We start from the raw sequence: 6,162 nt of genomic DNA on the forward strand, positions 1-6,162 counted from the left end.
TGAGGTCACAGTGAGAAGGCAGCCATCTGCAAGCCAAGGAGAGAGGCCTCAGAGGAAACCAGATCTGCCAACACCTTGATCTCAGACTTCCAGAACTGTGAGAAAATAAATTTCTGTTGTTGAAGCCCCCAAAAGCTGTGGTATTTATTTACGACAGCCCTGGCCGACTAAATACAGCCCCTTCTCCCCATCCCAATCCACAGAGGTATGTATCAATTTTGGTAGCTAGGTAACCTTCTAGTCTCTTTCCACACATTTATAATCGCATGGGAAGATATATACGCACAAATTTCTTTCTTTTCTACTTCTTTTCTTTCTTTCTTTCTTTCTTTCTTTCTTTCTTTCTTTCTTTCTTTCTTTCTTTCTTTTTTCTTTTTTTTTTTTTTACAAAAATAGGATTTGGCCACACACACTGTTCCACAACTAACTTTCTTCATTCCACAGTACATCATGGGCATGTTTCCATATCAGTAGCTCCGCAAGCATTCTCTTTAAAATGTTTATTTATGTTTTGAGAGAGAGAGACACAGAGCACAAGTGGGGTAGGTGCAGAGGGAGGTGGGGGGACACAGAATCCGAAGCAGGCTCCAGGCTCTGAGCTGTCAGCACAGAGGCCAACGTGGGGCTCGAACTCACAGACTGCAAGATCATGACCCGAGCTGAAGTCACATGCTTAACGGACTGAGCCATCTAGGCGCCCCCGAGCATTCTTTTTAATGCTCACAAATATTCCATTCTCTGGGGCAGCATCCTGTTTTCTTTTTCTTTCTTCTTTTTCTTTCTCTCTCTCTCTCTCTCTCTTTCTTCCTTTCTTTCTCTTCCTTTCCTTTCCTTTCCTTCTCCCTCTCCCTCTCCCTCTCCCGTTCCTTCTCCTTCTCTTTCTTCTTAGCTCAAACAACAGAGGTTTCTTTTCTCACGGTCGTGGAGGCTGAGAATCCTCGAGTAGGGTGCCAGCATGGCTCAGGTTCTGGTGAGGACACTCCACATGGCTTACAGATGGCGGCCTTCTTGCTTGGCCTGCTAGCTTGTCCTTACATGGCAGAGACACAGAAAAGAAGCCCTCCAGGGTTTCGTGTTATGAAGGCACGAATCCCATCACGAGGGCCACCTTCCAAAGCCTCTGCCTCCAGGATCATGACAGTGAGGGGTGAGGGTTTCCGCATAGGAATCTGGGGCACACAATTCCGTCCCGAGCAAGAGGCAGCATCCCAGCATCCTCCACGGATGCACATGGTTACCATCCCTTTGGCTGTCACAAACGGGGCTGTGATATACACCCTTGTGCCACCAGGCTGGGCTTACCTGTGGGATAAATTCCTAAGGGTGGAATTGCCTTTTTATTTTGAACTGGTGTTGCTAAGTGTACCTTCCCACCGGCCGGATACGAGCACACTCGCTATCTCCACCACTTGGTAGCTCTCGAGAAACTGGTGGTGGAAAGGAGACGGTGAGCTTGTGACATCTGGTTCTGCGGGGAACCAACCATTTGGTCCAGAGGATAAGCAGAATCGGGAGTGAAGAAGTCCAGGGGAAAAAAAAAAAAAAAACATCAGAGAGCCCCTCTCGGAAAGGCCAAGGGACCCACAGTGGGAGCCAAAGGGTGACAGGTTTCGTTCGCTCATTTGCCACGTGCTTACCAGTGTGCACAACGTCCCAGGCCCCAGCTTCGCCCAGCAGCGAACAGATCACCGGCCCTGCCCTCCTGGAAGCAACGTCTAGTGCAGGAGACACAAAGTAACCAAGTCAGCTAGTACAAGTCATTTCAGGCAGCGCTTCGAGCTGCCGAGAGAGAAAGAGAGAGAGAGAGAGAGAGTTCAAAGAGCGGAAAAGGGCCAGAGAGGCCGGAGCCTGTGGAGGTGAGGGGAAAGGGGGAGGACCGAGTGCCACGTGGGGTGTAGATTCCACACACTGGGACACCTCTGGAGGGTGTATTGGTCAAGGTTGAGGACCAGCTGACTTTTTTTAATTAAAAACATTTTTTTAATGTTTATTTTTGAGAGACAGAGAGACAGAGCATGAGCTGGGGAGGAGGAGAGAGGGAGAGGGAGACACAGAATCCGAGGCAGGCTCCAGGCTCTGAGCTGTCAGCACACAGCCCGATGCGGGGCTCGAACTCACGGACCGTGAGATCATGACCTGAGCCGAAGTCGGACGCCCAACCGACTGAGCCACCCAGCGTCCCCAGGACCAGCTGCTTTTTAAGGGTGCCCCTCGGCAGCCTGAGAGACAATGGCACTGGGACAAGGAGTTGGGACAGAGCTGGAGAGAAGTGCGCAGAACAGGCACGGCTCTGTATCAGCGGGATTTCTAGCATCAGCAGAAAAGAAGGAAGCAGAGAAACAGCCCTTGGGGGGCGGGGGGGACCCTTCTGGTTATGTATTGTTGTGTGACAAACTACCTTAAGCTACTCTGGTTTGACGGCGGGAAACAACAGCCATTTGATTGAATCTCGTGATCTGTGGGTTAGGGCTCAGCTAGGGGATTCTTCTGTTCCAAGCGGCCTCGCTGGGGACACTGTGTGGTACTCAGCAGGAGATGCCGCCGGGCTGGAGGGTCCCATATGGCTTCCCTCTCATACCTGGGCTGGGATGGCTGAACAGCTGGGGCCTTCCGTGTGGCTAGCTTGGGGTCCCTTAGCCAATCAACCATGGCAGCCTTGGGGCAGTCAGACTTCTGACATGGGCAGCACAGGGGCTCCAAGAGGGAGTGTCCCAAAAGACAGGAGGAGGAAGCTGGCAGTTTTATAAGGCTTGGAACCTGCCGCAGTGACACTTCCGGTGTATTCTATCGGTCAAAGTGATTGCAGAGGCCACCGAATTCAAGGGACATGGACCCCCTTTCAACGGAGGGAGGTATCCGTGAACTTGCACTGTCCTTATGTCCCAGGATGCTCCTTCACAGCCTTCTCTTAGTGTTGCCTGTCATATTATGTGCCCTGATCGATTTATTATTAATTTTTTGAGAGACAGAGAGCAAACAGAGGAGGGGCAGAGAGGGAGACAGACAGACAGAGAGACAGAGAATCCAAAGCAGGCTCTGCACCATCACCACGGAGCCCGATGTGGGGCCTGAACTCATGAACCGCGAGATCATGACCTGAGTTGAAATCAAGAGTCAGATGCTTAACCCCCTGAGCCACCCAGGCGCCCCACGCCCTGATCAATTTACATCTGCTTGCCGTGTAGCAGGCTTCACTCTCAAGTTTCAACCAAGCTCAGTCGTGCAAGAAATATGTCTTGTGTTTCCTTGGGTAAGACTTTCTCAGCCTCAGTTCACTCGGGACCACGTAGTTGCAGGGAGCCGGCCTGTGCACGGTAGGATGTTCGGCAGCATCCCTGGCCTCCACGTTGCGACGATCACAAATGTCTCCAGGGATACCTGGGTGGCTCAGTGGGTTAAGCATCTGACTCTTAACTTTGGTTCAGGTCACGATCGCGGGGTTTGTGAGTTCGAGCCCCGTGCTGGGCTCTGTGCTGACAGCATGGAACCTGCTTAGGATTCTCTCTCTCTCCCTCCCTCTCTGCCCCTCCCCTGCTTGCACGCGCTTTCTCTCAAAATAAATAAATAAACTTAAAAAAAAAATTTTTTTTTTAATGTCTCCAGACATTGCCAAATGTCCTCTGGGGGCAAAATCGGCCAGGTTGAGAACCTGAACCTTGGGACCAACCCATTCTGACTCCAGCTCCCTACCCAGCCCCCTCCCTACCCAGCTTGTGAGGAAACATTACCCCAGTTACGACAAGGATTCTTGTCCGGGGGATCTCGGGTTGCGGGGGGAGAGTGTGTGGCACCCTAACCCTTAGGAAGAGCTCCAGTCCACTACCACGGCTGTTGTCAGTGTCCTCATTGGGCTCACCTCCGTGGTTCCCTGAATCCAAAGAAGCTCTCCTCCCACCCCCAACCCAACCCTGTACCTCGCAGAGGATACGGCCTGTGAGCACAGGCCCTCTCACATGACGTCCTGCAAAGCTGTCCCCTCTGACTCTGGTCACCCGCCGGCTCAAAGTTCCCCAATCAAAGCTAGAAGATGGCTGGAGAGTCTGTGGGTCTACGCCCAGCTGACGCAGTTTGCTGACAGACCGGACGTGGTTGTGGAAGACAGGGGTGAAGGACACCTCCAGAGTTTTCAGCGTGAACCAGTCCAAGAATAAGGAGGACATTGATGGGAAGGAAGTCAAGGGAGGAACGATTTGGGGGAGAATATTGGGAGCTCCGATTTGAACACGTCGGGAAGTCCATTAGCCACCAAGTGGAGACATTAAGGAGACGGCGGGGTGGACAAGCATAGAACTTGGGAGCAAGATCTGGGCTGAAGATAGACTCGTGGGAGCCATCTGAGATGGGATTTCTAGCTACAAGACTGACTGAGATTACCCTGGGAGGGAACGTCAGTGGTGAGGTCCCAGGCTCGGCTCTGGGGCTCTCATACGAATAATTATCAGATAATAATTACCATCATTTTATTCTTTGAAGCATCTGGCACACTGCCTGGCTCCGTAGACAAGTTCACTGAATGCAACAGAAGGCTGTGGCACGTTACTTCCCCCCCCACACTTTCCCTGCTCCTCGGGATTTAGATTCTACCTCAGCGGGAGAGCAGGGAGTTAGAATCGCTCGGTTAAGTGCGCATGAAAATATTCTTTAGGCATTTTTCAGAATCCGGAATGGAACTCTGCTCTCGCTTGCTTGCAGAAGGAAAATCAGGCTGTCTTAAATTCCCACTCCAAAGTGGAAGTTCTTACCAAAACAAAATTCCACGTTCCACAGACCCCGAGAGTTCTGAGCTGCAACGATTCCCTAACCCACATGCTCTGGGGTTTGCTGGGCTCCAGCTTGTTTTCCTTCTTCTGATAGAGGGAGAATTTTTAATTTGGGGGGGGGGGGGCGGTGCTGTTCTGCAGAGAATTTGGTCACGCACGTTTACTCCTTCGGTCTCTCATTCGCTCCAGGATCTACGACCTCAGAATCGACTCCAAAGACAGGCTTCGGCATCTTGCTCCCCACCCTGGAGAACAGAAAGCACCAAAATAGCAGCATGAATCACTCGGAAACTGTCATGTAATGCACGGGCCAGGACACCTTCTGCGGCACAGCTTCTGCTTGTGTGCCAGGAATCTGGGGAAGGGGACCCTGGCGGGCTGCATCGCCGCCTCCCCGTCCCACTCGAGAGCGCTCTGAATCTACAAAGAGATTTGAAGAAGCCCAAGTGGGTAAAAAATGTTAAGAGCTGACATTTTTTAACATTCAGGAGTGACTCTACCGTGACCTGGGATCAACTTAAGCTTTAGGGTCCTCTCTTCACAGCCCTTCCGATCTGTATTTTTGTCTTCTCAAAGGCGGCTTTCAAAATTTTGTTTTGGGTCTGACAAGACTTGAGTGTGGATTATTTTGTCCTGTCCTCGGAGTAACCTTGGGAAGTCCTCGGAACTTCATCATCTCTATTTACAGGCAAGGACACTAGAGCATAGAAAAAGCCTTCTTTGGGTCCCTTGAAAATTTCAAACTTGTTTTAACCTCAGGGCCTTTGCACCTGCTGTTGTCCTGTCTGGAACTCTGTTCCTGGCTGGCTTCTCATCACTCCAGGTCCAAGGGGCCTTCACTACTAACCACCTGCCTCTAGGAGCTCCTTCCTTCCCTGCTTCCCTGGTTACTCTCTATCCCTTATCTTTTGCTATTTTTATAGCACTCGTCACTCTTCAGTTATCTTCATTTCTACATTCGTTCGTAACAAATGCATATAGTGCTTGCTCTTTAGGCAGGCAACGTTCTAAGTGCTTTACAAATATCAAACAATTTGGGTGCCTGGGTAGCTCAGTGGGTTGGGCATCGGGCTCTTGATTTCGGCTGACGTCACGATTCCCTGGTTCGTGGGTTCAAGCCCTGCATCAGGCTCCACCGCTCCCACCGTCAGATTCTCTCTCTGCGCCTACCCCACTTGCACGCGCAGGTTCTCTCTCAAAATAAACATTTAAAAAAAAAAATCAAACAACTTGATCTTCACAACTCTGACGTTAAAACTTTTTCGGGGCTTCCAGGCGTGCATTCGACTCTTGATTTGGGCTAAGGCCGTGATCCCAGAATCATGGGACCAAGCCCCGTGTCGGGCTCCGCACTGAGCGTGGAGCCTTAAGATTCTCTCTCTCTCCCTCTCTCTCAAAAACA

General features: G+C 51.0%; 1 long non-coding RNA gene across 1 annotated transcript; it reads right to left on the reverse strand.

Annotated features, from left to right (window-relative positions):
- Positions 1–1,303: 1,303 nt before the first annotated feature.
- Positions 1,304–5,809, reverse strand: LOC122231115. The gene is made up of 3 exons (XR_006208267.1): positions 4,743–5,809; positions 1,638–1,715; positions 1,304–1,468 (listed from the first exon to the last, which is right to left on the reverse strand). It is a non-coding gene; the product is annotated as an uncharacterized LOC122231115 (long non-coding RNA).
- Between the last annotated feature and the right edge of the window lie 353 nt (positions 5,810–6,162).

Source organism: Panthera tigris, chromosome D1 (assembly GCF_018350195.1).
Source record: "Panthera tigris isolate Pti1 chromosome D1, P.tigris_Pti1_mat1.1, whole genome shotgun sequence".
NCBI classification, from domain to species: Eukaryota; Metazoa; Chordata; class Mammalia; order Carnivora; family Felidae; genus Panthera; species Panthera tigris.